The 14,266-nt window shown below is 30.6% G+C and overlaps 1 long non-coding RNA gene across 1 annotated transcript; it reads left to right on the top strand.

Moving 5' to 3' along the window:
• Positions 1-7,386: 7,386 nt before the first annotated feature.
• Positions 7,387-13,023, top strand: LOC145332806 (uncharacterized). The gene is made up of 4 exons (XR_013884314.1): positions 7,387-7,414; positions 12,078-12,183; positions 12,573-12,673; positions 12,872-13,023. It is a non-coding gene; the product is annotated as an uncharacterized LOC145332806 (long non-coding RNA).
• Positions 13,024-14,266: the final 1,243 nt, after the last annotated feature.

Here is a 14,266-nt window from a genome sequence, read left to right as displayed (position 1 = left end):
TCCATTATTACACAACAATTCATTAAGCAAAAAATAAATGTTCATCTGTTAAAAACCAGTAAAAGTAGGTAGGGTTTAAATAGATGTCTTTCCTTAGCTACTATTGAACATATCATATTTTAAATGTCCGTATCTAAATGAATAAAATAACATATTTAACCATAAAGGAGCTTGTTCGTTTTTAATTTTTGTTTCTAAAATTGCTAATAAATTATCTAAATCGGACAAGCACCCTATAAGCTTTTGAACATATATAAATGAGCCCATTTTGAACATTATTATTTTTATATTGTAAAGTTATGGTATACATTTTATATACATTTTCTAAGGAGTTTTTTTATGTTGACTTTTTAATTAAGTGTTTTCGATGTGTTAAAGATCTTTAAAAGGAAAATCAATTTGGATATGAATGTTTTAAGGTTTTCCTTTTTTAGGTTTCACTATATGAATTTTAATACATATAATTTTAATACTACTGTGTTGGATCTTTAATATTCATATAAATATTAAAATTCATTAAAACTTACAATATATTTTTCATTCATCTTAAATATAGGTTAAATTCTCCAATTGTGTTACAGACGGACAAACTATCAAACTGAATGACAGAAGGACAGACAAGTTAGTTATAGAAAAGCTTTGTTGCTAATAAGCATATACATATATATTGAGTAAAGTTGTAGTATTGCGCAACAAAATATGGCATAACAACTAATTACTACTTACTTAACCACAAAGGTTAAATTCGAGGGGAAAACAATACAAATCAGAAATATTTACAAATAAATGATATAGATTATTATAGAGTACTTCGTTAGTACAAAATAAAGAAGGGGTGGGGGTCATTTTGGTGTAGTTTTTCAAGAGACGGAATGATTTTAGGCTATTGACAGAGAATTAAAAGAAATTAAAGTTAGAGAATTGCTTCCATTACATTAAATTTTCTGTATGCTGTTATTTCTAGGAAAATATAGTAAGATAATTAATGAGATTGTTGGGGGCTAAAAAGTCAACATGAAAAAACTTTTGTCCTAAAATCTAAATATGTCCCTTGCACAAATAACCGATACCTGCATGATTTTACAATATGTGCATGTCTTTCCAGGTGGTATGGACCAGCACCAACAACTCTATGATGGAGGAACAACCCCGCGCTCGAAGCAAGTCACCTCAGAGGATGAGAGTAGCTGGTATGGTGAGCTCATTGATGAATCAGGAACACCATGTACACGACCAAGTAGTGTTACTGGCACAGAAATTCCAATAAGTAATAGAGAGTTCAGTATTGATAATATTGGTGAATTATTATCAAATGAACAATCACCTGCAATTGGAATTGGTAGACAAAATTCAACATCATCAAATAAATGGGAAAACAATAATACTAACAAAAATCGTCCAAATGTTCCAATGGATGGGAAAAGTCGAGGGACAAGCGGATCTTCCACAACAAGCAGAAAAAATAATGAAGATAAAAAGATGAAACTGGAACTTTATATGGATTCAGGAGACTTGGGTATCTCCAGTGAGGCGGCCAGTGCAACATCTAGTGGATATCATTCTCTCCTACATGATGAGGATTATATTCAAGATGATGAGGATGAGGAGAGTATGTCTGAGGAGGAACCAGAGGAAGATATTGAGCCTCAGATATCTGGGGAACTTGCCATGGATCTTCTTTTTGACTCTTTTAACCCCACAGGCAAAATTGTGCATGACAGTCTTGAAACTGTTAAATCAAAACAGAAAAAGAATGCGGTTGATTTTGAAAAGCTAAGAGAAGAACAAAGAGAAAAAAATTTAAAATTAGCGAAGGGCAGAAAAGAATTTAGAAAGTTAGAAAGAAAATTAGCAAAATTAAGAAAAAATAAAGCAGAGTTGGAGGCAAATAGTAAAAAGATGAAAATTCGCATTTCTCAACTTGAGGTGGAGACAAACGCAGCCAAGAAAAAGTATGAAGAGCTTAGAATTAAATTTGAGAAGAAATATGAGGATGAATATAACAAAGGTCAGGAATTATCAAATGAAGTTGAACAAATGAGAATAAATCTAGATGAACTACAACGACAAAGAATAGCAAATTTAACAGAAAGAATTGCCCCAATTATTGTGTATGGTGAGCCTAGCAGAAAAACCACCTACAAACTCCAACTTAAATACCTTCAGTATGAAATTCATCCCCTCTCCCAACGGCTACGTCATACAGAAATGCGCGTAGAGCAGGAACAAATGAAAACCCGCCAAATTGAAAATGAAACGCGGATTTTGCGCGACAAAGTTTCAGATCTTGTTAACAAGATAGGAGTGATTACCAAGGGACTGCCAATGAACAAAATTATCCTGAAAGATTTACCAGCAAAAGGAAAATGGAAAATGCTGTTCCAGGGAATGAAGGCATCGGCAATGTTTGCAAATATCCAGTTAAGATCTCCAACACCACAAGAACTAGCACAAACACATACACCAGAACTATTATTTTAACATTAGATTTTATTGAATTTGAAAACGTTTTGTCCATGATTTAAACAAATTCTTTTTTATTAAATGGATAATCTGTTGAATAATTCATTATCTTTATGTTGATAGCTTATTAAAATATTTTACTGGTAGAAGAAAAGTTAATGGCAATTTAATTCAATGTCTTAAATTAGTTGTGAAACGTATAAAAAATCTCTAATGCTAAAAAGTGATAAATATTAGCAATATACATTATTCAAAATTGATTGATTATTTTTGCTGCTTAGATGTTTCATATGCTTTTAAAGTTTTGGCTTTTAAAATATTAATCTTGTACATAATTTCAAAGTATTTCTTTATTTGTGTGATGTTTGATGCTTGTCAGATTCCATTACATATTTATTAGTAAGAAATTTATAGTGTGCACAGCGTTTTGAATGGCGGTGTTTAACCATGAAAGGGGTGGTGGTGGGGGGGGGGGGGGTAGGCAGCCACCTCGCAAGTTTTTTTATTGTAAGATATGTTTTACACCCCCACTAGTCTTATTCACGCTAATATTTTTCATGTTACAAAAAACTATAAAAAATGTATTTTAATTGATCTTTCATAATTTATTTTCTCTAATGTTGATGCCAAAGTAAATTAAACTTATCAATACCATAAACTATGCAAATCATTAAATCATAAATTTTCAAGAAATGTTTAGATATTTAAATGTAAGTTTGATTTGATTGGTGAGAAGATTATTTTATCTATTTTTGATAATATGTGACGAAAAGCAACTAATAACCAGCCAAAAGGGATCTTTAAATACCCAAACATTAATTTTACACAGTGCCTGTAAATAAGTGAGAAGTGCCGATTTTTTGCGCGTATTCTTTAACCACGCGCTTCCTCTTTACAGCATGTTCTATATTATTCTTAGTATGCCTTGTTATACTGGTCTTATTACTGTAAGTGTGGAAGCTTGGCTGCTACCAGTCTTTAAACTTAAACAAATATACCTAGTTTAATTTTGAACTATATCCTTGAAATTTGTTGTTTTTATTTGCAATGAATTTAAAATTCATTTAATTTTCATCATGAACCAATTGTCATAAATAAAAATGCAAAGTATTTAATTTGCTCATAATTGTCACAATAGAAATGCATATCTTTTTTTTTTATAAAGTATGAATATTCAATATAATTAAAATGCTTTGAAAACCTGTGATTAAAACCTAAAATTGGTGTTTATAAAAAATAAATATGAAAAGGCAGTTTTTGTTAGTTTTAATTGCTTATTAAGTAGTATTACAAATTACTGTTTGACACTAAACAAATCATTGGTTTATGTTGCGTTATGTAATATTTTTAAAAGGTAGTCTTAACTAACATATTAGCGACTTACCGTAAGAAAAGCTAATTTTTCTAATTATTTACATCTTAACTTATATTTAAACAACAGTAAAAATAATTTATAAAAATCAGGAATGAATTTAAAGGAAATGAAATTAATGTAAGTTTGATTTTAGCAACGCATTTGATATTAAAGTGACTTTTTATCCTCAAAACATATGCAACTAATTATAACAAATGTTAGTTTTAAATGTAGAATTTAAATATTTTTTTCCGTAAAAATTATCTTAGCATGTGCCATTAAAACACCTTCATTTTTGCGTAGAAAGTAAAGTCATTGGTTTCCTTTCCACCAAAAAAAAAAAACAATTATTGCTTGAAAAATAAATTTTTTTGCGTATAAAATCCAAGTTGAAATGACGTGTCACTGACTTGACCAACAATAAAAATCTAGCTACAGGAATATGTACACGTGAAAAACTTTTGTTCTAATCTAACAAAATATTACAATTCTTTTTAATCTTAGACCAAATATTGTGTTTTGATTTACCTACATAAGATTTTTAAAGTTTTTGTCAATACGACTTATTATAAACAAAAATAAAAGGGAGTCGCTTTTATCCTTAGTTTACGAAAATTTAATAGTAAGATGTTTAGAATAGTTATTTATCGCATCGTATAATAGACAGCTCTCCGCGGATAGGAAAACAATAAATTTTAAGACCAAAACCAGTTTTGTGAGCCCCGAGGAGCCGAAGGCCATGGCTAACATTGATTAGATTATGATTTGTATTATACAATCTTGGATTTTCCCGTATTGCTGACAACCTGTTCTAATCCGGATATTAATAGGTTTGGAAACCATAATGGAATAATTATTCCTATTCCTGGATTTACCGATAATTGTATGACAGTGTGTGTGTGCAGTGCAGGCAGAGTGCGTCATCTAGCATAGCAGTGAGACTACCAGTGACCAACCAAATTCTTCAAAACAAAATTTAAAAAAAATATCGGTCAATTTTACAATTGCTAGTAAATGAGGCTGAAATTTCATTTTCCAGAAGAAACAAAGTTTTTATTTTTGATGAGCTCACCATTTGATACAATGGTAGGACTTTGGTAGGTAATAGTTTTCAACAATTTAAAAGGACACTCCACATGTCTTTGATCGAAAATGAAAGAGTAGAATTTTGATCATTCATTTGTTGTAAATTCCCTAAATCCGAATATTTTCATGGACCTTCTCTTATTTTTATTATAAAACTTTTTGGTTTTAAATCCTAAAAAAAACTTTTGAATAAACATTAGAAGAAACACCGTGATTAATATTAACCAAACCTAAATTAACTAAAGCAATCCGTACTTTAATTATAGAAGCTCCTACCTAGACAGCTTGTACATATATCATGCTTTTTTAGATGCCTTGCTTGGGTAAAATAAATCTAGTTCTATAGGAGTTCAGAGCAATGACACTTATCCTGAAATAATTATTATTTCTATGTTTTTTAATATTTCCTTGATAGTTTATCACTAGATGGAGTGTCCTTATAATCCACGCGATGCAAAAATGAAATAAAACTCAATCGCATTTTTAAATTATAACTTTCTGAATAAAAAAATAAACTGTTTAATTAGAGAGTCTGTGAGTCTGCTTTTTCTGGTGTTTTGCTATAACATTTAAATTTAAATAGACTTTCACTAAATAATTGTCGTCACTATTTAAATTGTTATTTTTGTAAAAACTTTTTAATCAAAGAAAGGTACATAAATGTTTAGTAAAATAAATAAAATAAATAAGTATTTTAAAGAAATTTATGTTTATAGCAGGTTAAATTTTAATGCTTTAGAGATGTACTGTAAATTTTCAAAATAAGAATCTAACTCTAAATAATTTTAAGTAAATTGTTTTTGTGAACAAAGCATTTAGAAGTAAAAGTTTATAAGTTTTTTGTTATTGATTCTAGATTGTTTATTAACAAATATTTTGAACGTAACTTTTTATGCAATTCTAACTAATTTGATTAATTTGTCGCTAGATTACTCTACAGATAAGTAAATAAACAAGAATGATTATGTTAATAGATAGCTCAGCAATAGCAATCTACTTTTAAGGAACTACAGTAGAAATGTCTTTTACACAAGTATTGTAAAAATGACTATATTTGACATTTTTGAAAATTAGAGCCTTGAAATAATTCTAAGTCATGTTTTTAAACATTTAAAAGTTACAGTCAAATGAAATTATTGATGGTAGAACAAAATAAATATACGAACAATCCATATTTATAAAGTAGCTGTGCTTCTTAATATTTGGTCTGTCTGTTTAAGATACATTTTTTTTTAACACCAAAAACTTGACTCGTGGTGGTTTATTTCAGGAATTCAAGAAGAGAGTTTGTCCAAGAAAAAGAAGAGAAAAAAGAAGCCTTCCAGGACCACATATATATTTATCTTATCCCAAATATATATTTTTTTAAAAACTGATAGCACTGTTCTGAAATAAAATTATAATAAGTGGACTTGGTAGTTTTTCATGAGAAAGCCCAATATGTCCCGATTTTGTATCACTTTGAAAAGTGCGATTCCAGTTACGTCATATACGTTTCGGGAAAGAAAAAGGGAAGGGGGAAAAATCTCTTCAAAAGAGATTGGAAAAAAGGGAAAATATTTTCTTCCCCCCTTCCCTTTGTATATGACGTCACAGGAATCGCACTTTTCAAAAGTGATACATATGTTTGTTTATTTTTAGGTCATGTTAGGTACTTGGTGGCCTCGTAGGGTTAGGGCACCGCAGGGTTCGCAGGACACTTGTAAGGTATTACCGCCAAATATCTTTATAGGGGGGTGTTTTAAAAGATAAGTTTTGCAAGATATTATGTTTTATCCTATATAGATTTGTCTTGCAAAAAAAGTTTAGGTTTTGAATGAGTTTCTTGGATCTAGGTTTAAATTATAGTGTACTCACAAATAAAAAAATAATTTCCATTTATAGAATAGAAAATTTTGTTTCATGAGTTCATCATCCTTTGCCGTGTCTTATCCCTTAAGATCCCTGCTTGGATCTCATTACTAGTTTAAAATTTTATGCTGTTTAATCAAAACAAACTTACTTCACATTCTAATTTGCCTCTTAAAGATTACGCAAAGGAATAAAAAATGAAATACAAATGTGTAATACAGGGAGGAAGAAATTCAGAATCTGTTTGCTGATATTCTAAATGCAGGCATTCAAATCTTTATAAAATCTTATTAATTGATTACTCTGTAGATAAAATATGGTATGTTATAATTCACTTCGCCATGTTGATATCGTTACAAAATACTGTCTTTATTTGCACCGAAGCTACTTATAATTCAAAAGTCTCTATCCTGTGCCAAAAAACATTTTAATAGTTATTTCTTAAAAGAAAAAAATGATTCTTGTTTTTAGAACTATATCAATAAAAATTTACAGGCATATAACTAAAGCTAAAGTTCATTTTAAACATAGATGAAATATTTGGTTAGAATATGATATAAAGCTTAAATTTGCAAAGAATAAGGAATGAAAGATTAAAATGTACTAAGTGAGTGAGAGACCTGCTTCTAGTGGATATGTTTCTGATCATAATATTCAAAGGAAGTTTTTAAAAACTTTAAATAATGTCAAAATAATTTTAGACGATATTACTATATTAGATTCTAAAGAAATCCTTTGTATTTAACAAACCCAACTTTTTATTTAATATCTTTAGCTATAACGCATTTTTAAATTTTTACTTACATGTAAGTTTAAACAAATCTTAAAACCTAGCACTTTCCTTTGAGGATATTGTTTTATAGTTCCTAAAAGTTTTTACTAGCAAAGCTACTCTCTAATTCACTTTGTATGTCCGCCATTCAGTCATGCAGTCAGTCAGTAAGCCAGCCCGTAACGCGAGGGAAACGTGATTTTCACGGCTCCTATTAAAGATAGACAACTGACATTTTTAGTAAAGATTCCTATGATATATACTCATCTATTCTATACATTGTTTTGTCCATCTGTCTGTTATTTGGGATGCTAGATCGATTCCTAGATTTTTTGCTTTTGTAATTTTCTCGACTACTTTTCAAGAGAAAGGACTGTAATTTTGAGGGAGTAATTTATTTTACATTCTACCTATTTTCACCAAGTTTTATCAATATTTGTTTATTAATTGGAGTGCTAGATCGATTACTAGATTTTTAGGTTTTCATGATTATCTCTATTCCTATTCAGGATTGACGGCTGAAATTATCAGGGATTGAATATGCTCATATTCTTCATATTTCCATCAAGTTTCATTAAGATTTGTCGATTAATTGCGGTGCTAATTTTTTAAGTTTTTGTGATTAAAAGGTTGGGTGATTTTAAAGGCTTTGTGATTTCCCTATTTTATCAAGTTTAATGATTATTGTATGACACTGCTCTATAGTATATTTTTTCGAGATACTTATTACTCATTATTAATTTTAAGCTTCGCTACTAATGGATGTCGTCATCCTTGTTAACGTTCGTATAATTTTACAGGAACGGGAATCGTTGGGTAGATAATTGATTTTTTACTGTAGAAAAATGGATGTGTTTGAGATTGTAAACTTTTCTCAATTTATTTATTTCTGTTGTGTCCACAGTGAGGTGGTAGATAGTGGAATGTATATTAAATGGTACCCAAAGTTTTAAGTCCATAAAATCTTATTCGTTTGCTCAAAAAATTTGGGTACAATTGAATTTTGATTAGTGGTTTCCAATCTTGTAGTGTCCAAACTTTTCAACTATTAATTTTAATCTACAAATGAGGTAATTTTGTTTGACATCATTGGAGATTTATATCAATTAATCGTACATTGTCTTATTAGCTGGTTTTAAGACAATATTCATCCCAACTATTACAGATAACGAACCAATGACGGCTCGACCTTTTTCTGGATGACGTAACTTTGTAACGTATGGTATCTGTTTCTGGATAACGCATTTCGTGGAATCCAATTGTTGCTTTCTTAAAATCTTATCAAAACCCCAGGTTGTAAGGCAGGGGCGTCCAAGCTTTTTTTTTTTTTTTTTGGGGGGGGGGGGTAATCACCCCTTTACTCCCCCCCCCATTGGACGTCTATGTTGTAAGGTAAGAAATGGATACTCTACTTTTTCATCTGATGTTACAAATGTATTGTCATGAAAAACAACATCGCCCATTCCAATCAATTTACAAAGCAGGGACAATGAATCATTGTTATACCATGTTCTTTAAAATTACCTCTAAACTACCACTCTATAGATGTTGATTTTAGTATAATATTGCATGATCAATACGATATTTCTTCTATGGTTTGTTATAACGTCAACTTTATCGTACGGCAAACTTTTTTTATTGAATACAAATTTTTTTCTTGTATCCAATTTAAAAAGTTATGAAAAAAAGTTATAAGCATAAAGTTATCCATTATTAAATATTATATTTACCCCCTTACAAAAACATTAATTAATACAATTAAGTATCAATTATATTGTGATAAAAATGGTTTTAGGCAATGGTTATTCCAAACTAAACCAACAATATTAATGTCTGCAATCCAATGCAACCTTTTCAGATTGGTGAAAGATTATTAACGATAAAAAAATTATTCTAGACACTTGTGAGCAATATTTAAGATCTGATATTCTACGGTACAAAAATTCAGGTCATACGACAAATAATAATTAAACAGAAAAAATAATAATTTACGAACAAACGTCATGTCATAAAAATAATCAACGGTTATTTAATGAAAGGTTGGAATTTATATTTTTATATATTTATAAAATCAATATCTGGTAATTTTTACATTCATTGGAAACTTGAAAGCATAGTTAGTTTTTTTTCAAACCGCTGTTGAGGTTAGGAGGGGCCGTCCATAAAAGTGAGATAAAAAAGCACATCCTGTGAGGCTAGCTGCTTTTTCATCTGAATAATTAGTTTAAATACAATTAGATGGACAATATCCCTGATTAGATGGACAATATCCTTGATTAGATGGACAATATCCCTGATTAGATGGACAATATCCCTGATTAGATGGACAATATCCCTGATTAGATGGACAATATCCCTGATTAGATGGAAAATATCCCTGATTAGATGGACAATATCCCTGATTAGATGGTCAATATCTCTGATTAGATGGACAATATCCCTGATTAGATGGACAATATCCCTGATTAGATGGACAATATCCCTGATTAGATGGACAATATCCCTGATTAGATGGACAATATCCCTGATTAGATGGACAATATCCCTGATTGTATCCAACTAATGTTTGTCTTTTTATTTCCCTACTTTAGATTACGCTCTCTGAGAAATAATGTATGAAACTATTACTTTATCTGAATACTAGCGGCTACGCCCCTAGAGGCCTCAAGGGGCACTTGAGGGGGGGGGGGAGTCGAATTTGATAACCCAATTTCTTATTTTAGATTTTAAAAGAAAAAGTAAAAAAAAAATATGTTGGAGGGTGGAATTTTTTTTTTTTTGGAGGGGGGGGGGCCCCCACCACCATCAGTTTTAATTTTAGATAAAAAAATATAAAACATTTTCTTTTTTTTTGGAGGGGGGGGGGGTATTTTTCATTTTTTGGGGGTTGGGGGTGTCCCACCCCCCAAGAAAATAGTTATTAACCTTCCCGGGACCTATGAGAAGCTACCCTGTTAAGGAGAACACGATCGGTTCAGCGGTTAGCGAGATCCTTTGGTACAGATACACAAACAAACATCCTGTTACTTTAGTTTAAGGATTCAACCTTAATTATTATTTATTTATGGATGAAAGCCAAGTACAACTTTCTCCACAGAATCTCAGAGATTAGAAATTCTAATTATACATTATACTAATTATACATTATTTTCTTTCGTAAAAGTTATCAAATAAAGAAAAAAATGAGCTAAAATCAGGAATAGGTTTTCTGAAAAGCGTAGATTAGAGCAGGGCTCGGCAGCCGCATATAAACCTCAGTGAAATCGTCATAACTCAAAAATTCAATTTGATGTTTAAAGCGGTATCTAAACTGACAATCCATCTTTTTGAAATAATTTTTAAAATGGTATTTTTGAGCCTCATGCGCGGCTGCCGAGCCCTGGATTACAGGGACTATATGTTTAGTTCAGTTATGTTCAAATACATGAATTTAATAAAAAATTTTCGACAAAAATTGAATTTTGTAAACAGTGGAAATTTTAATTGCTATTCTTGGTTTTAAACTTTTAAGATTGTATACCGCTTCCAAAAAATTCTTGCACATCTTTGCATTTGTCAATATTTTATTATTGAATAATAGGAATCCTTAAATCATGAGTATCTTGTGGTCCATCTAAAATTGGTTAAAAAAAAATGCTTTTTTAAAAAATACATGCAGTTTAGGTTTTTAAATAGGTTAATTTTTTTCGCGTATTTTCCGTGAAGTTGTGTGTAAGCTTTTTGTCAAATACGCTCATTAAGTCGAACTGTCAAACTGTACGAAAACAAGGATGACAACATCCATAAAAGCGAAGCTCTGAAACGGTAGGACAAACGGACATTAACACTTGTATAATGTCAGAACTGAATAATCAGAATGCGAATGTATAAGAGTCAAAGCAAAATTGTAAGTAAATTTGTTGAAAAACTGCTTGATACAGGATAATGATTATGGACATACTTACATATTTACGACTTGATTATAGAGTTGCTTCGCTTATAATATTATACTTTGTTGTCCCAGGAATCAGTATACCAAAAATCAGACCAATCGGATAATCAGGTCACATACAAATTTGTTGTTAAAAATGTTAAAAAAAATCAACATGTTTAAAATGGACGTACGGACATTCTGGTAATGATTATAGAGTTGCTACGCTTTCTAACTCGTACCTAACAACCATTACTACAGTAATCACCATGCAAAATTTGAAATCGCCAGGACAATTCTAACATGCCTAAATTAACGAAAAAAGCTATTTAAAAAAGTAAAAAAATCAACATGTTTAAAATGGACGTACGGACATTTTGGTAATGATTATAGAGTTGCTACGCTTTCTAAATCGTACCTATCTACTAAAGGAATCACCATTCAAAATTTGAAATCAATGGGACAATTCTAACATGTCTAAATTAACGAAAAAAGCTATCCGTGACGGACGGACGGACGGACGTACGGACGGACGGACGGACGGACGGACGAACGTACGGACGGACCGACCCTAATTATAGAAAAGCTTCGCTTTTAAAAATGACCACAAAATTTCAGTAATTATAAACTACTTGATGCAGAGAGACTTCATATTCTGATGATGATTTCGAGGAGCCAGAACCAGAGAGTGAACCTGAACAGGAATCAGAGGATGAAGTTGAAGTTCCTGTGGAAAATATGCTCAAGGTAATTTCTAGAAAAGAGACTAAATGTTCAGTGCCCTATCCCTGCGGGGTTACCCTATACCTAATACGTCTTAACTTTAAAAAATAATATCATTTTTTTAAAGAAAAAGTACTTATTGGTCCCCAGGAACTTTTAGGGAAACCGTTACCATGTAAAAACTGTTGACATTCTATTGTAACCAAAATATTTATAATCCTTTTCAGGACCTATGAGAACCTACATGGTACAGAAATATACACCCCCCCCCAAATTTTATGCTTTCCTTTTTAAAAACAATTATAAAAAATGGGAGGAAGAATTCAACCACCCACCACCTCAAATGTTCCTAGAGGGCTGGATGGACGTATCCGCTAGTCAGAAGATATGTTAGTTTATTATTCTGTTACTAGGGGGCAGCAGCTATGGATATGTTTTTGGACCCATTTCCTATGAGAAGAAATACCCATGCTTCTTTAACCTCCGTTATTAAATGTCAAATACAACTGAAAAGGTATTATTTAAAATTATTACAAAAAAAGAAAAAAATCTGAAATCATTAATATTTTAACTTTCTTTTACGATTTGTACCACAACACACAATAAATCTAAACTAGTATATAAGGAATATCAATGACATGAAAGGCTTAAAACATACATAATGAAGAAATTATTCGTTATTTCGACCAAAATACACTTTTTTCTGTTTTAGAATACTAGAAAGACAACGGAAACAAAAGCGAGCCAGAGAAATAAAGAAGTTATTAGAGGAAAAGAAGCAAAAGGGAATGCAGAAAATGAAATAAAAATATATATTTATGAATAAAAGTACAACCAAATTTGTCGGTAACATTTTACTTTTCTGTGAATATATCTGCTGGCAAAGACTGCCAACTTTTTATTTTGGGTTCCCCCTTTTCTAATTTTTTTTGGAGGGTTACCTCTTTACTCAGATTCCCTTTCAACCTTTTTTCCTCAAGGTTTGGATACATATGAAATGATTGGCCCTTATAAAAAATAAATAAATATCTGGAGGTGTCAGGTTGACAAAAATTTTATACCAGTTATTTCCTTGCTCTTAATTATGTCGATATATTTTATTTTCAATTATTATATTTTGAACCTTTACTATTTGAACTATTTGTTAATAAAACAACTCCAGTCGTAATTTGATTTTATAATATATGTAAAAAACGCTTAGATTAAATTATTTTATTTTTCTAGCATGCACAAAAGGCCGCGGAAAAAGAAGAAAGACGGACGAAAAGAAAAAGACTCGCAGAATTTAACAGATTAACTAGAAAACTAAACAAAGCAAAGTTAGCAAAAGAAGAAACATTGATTGTTAGAAATGAATTAAAAAGTATAGCAGACGCATTGATAGAAAAAACTCGAGATATTCAGATGAAATATCAAGACTGGAAGGTTTAGAACATACTGTTGCTTTTCTATCTAAAATTTTAGACCTTGAAGTTTAAATCCTTGTATAAAAGTAGCATGATCTGTGTATTTCTCTGTGTAATTAACAAATCTTACATTAACATTTCTTTTTTCCTTCCTAATTTATTTTCCCTATATAAACTTTAAAATATAAAACTTCAACAGTATGTATTGTACAACCTGCAAGGTCCGAATAGAACGAAAATATGACACTGAGCGGGCTAAAACAGAAACATACCTGGAAGAGTGTTCCCTGCTAAAAACAGAATTATTTGCTCTGCAAAGAGAAAGACTTTCAATATTGCGGGAGAGAGCCAAACCCATAGTTGTGTATGGCATTCCCTGTGCCAAAACTAATTATAAACTACAGCTCAAATATCTACAGGAGAGTTAATTAAAAAGTTGGTAAATGTAAAAATAATTATAATTAAGATCCTTGTAAAATTAAATATATTCACGTGCCTAATGAAATGTATGTATATATTCAATAGAGTGCACAGAGTTTTTCCTAACTATCTTTTTTAAAACTTTTAAAATAATGATAAATCATACGGCAAGGTTAGTGTAAGATTCATTTATCTGTAAACCTATTCAAGCAGACAGCTCTGTCGTTGTATTGGTTAATAACAAATTATATATTATATAATTTTATGACATTGATCAACTT

This window comes from Acartia tonsa, chromosome 1 (genome assembly GCF_053477335.1).
Source record: "Acartia tonsa isolate MP-2025a chromosome 1, ASM5347733v1, whole genome shotgun sequence".
NCBI classification, from domain to species: domain Eukaryota; kingdom Metazoa; phylum Arthropoda; class Copepoda; order Calanoida; family Acartiidae; genus Acartia; species Acartia tonsa.
This window is presented reverse-complemented; position numbering and strand designations above follow the sequence as displayed.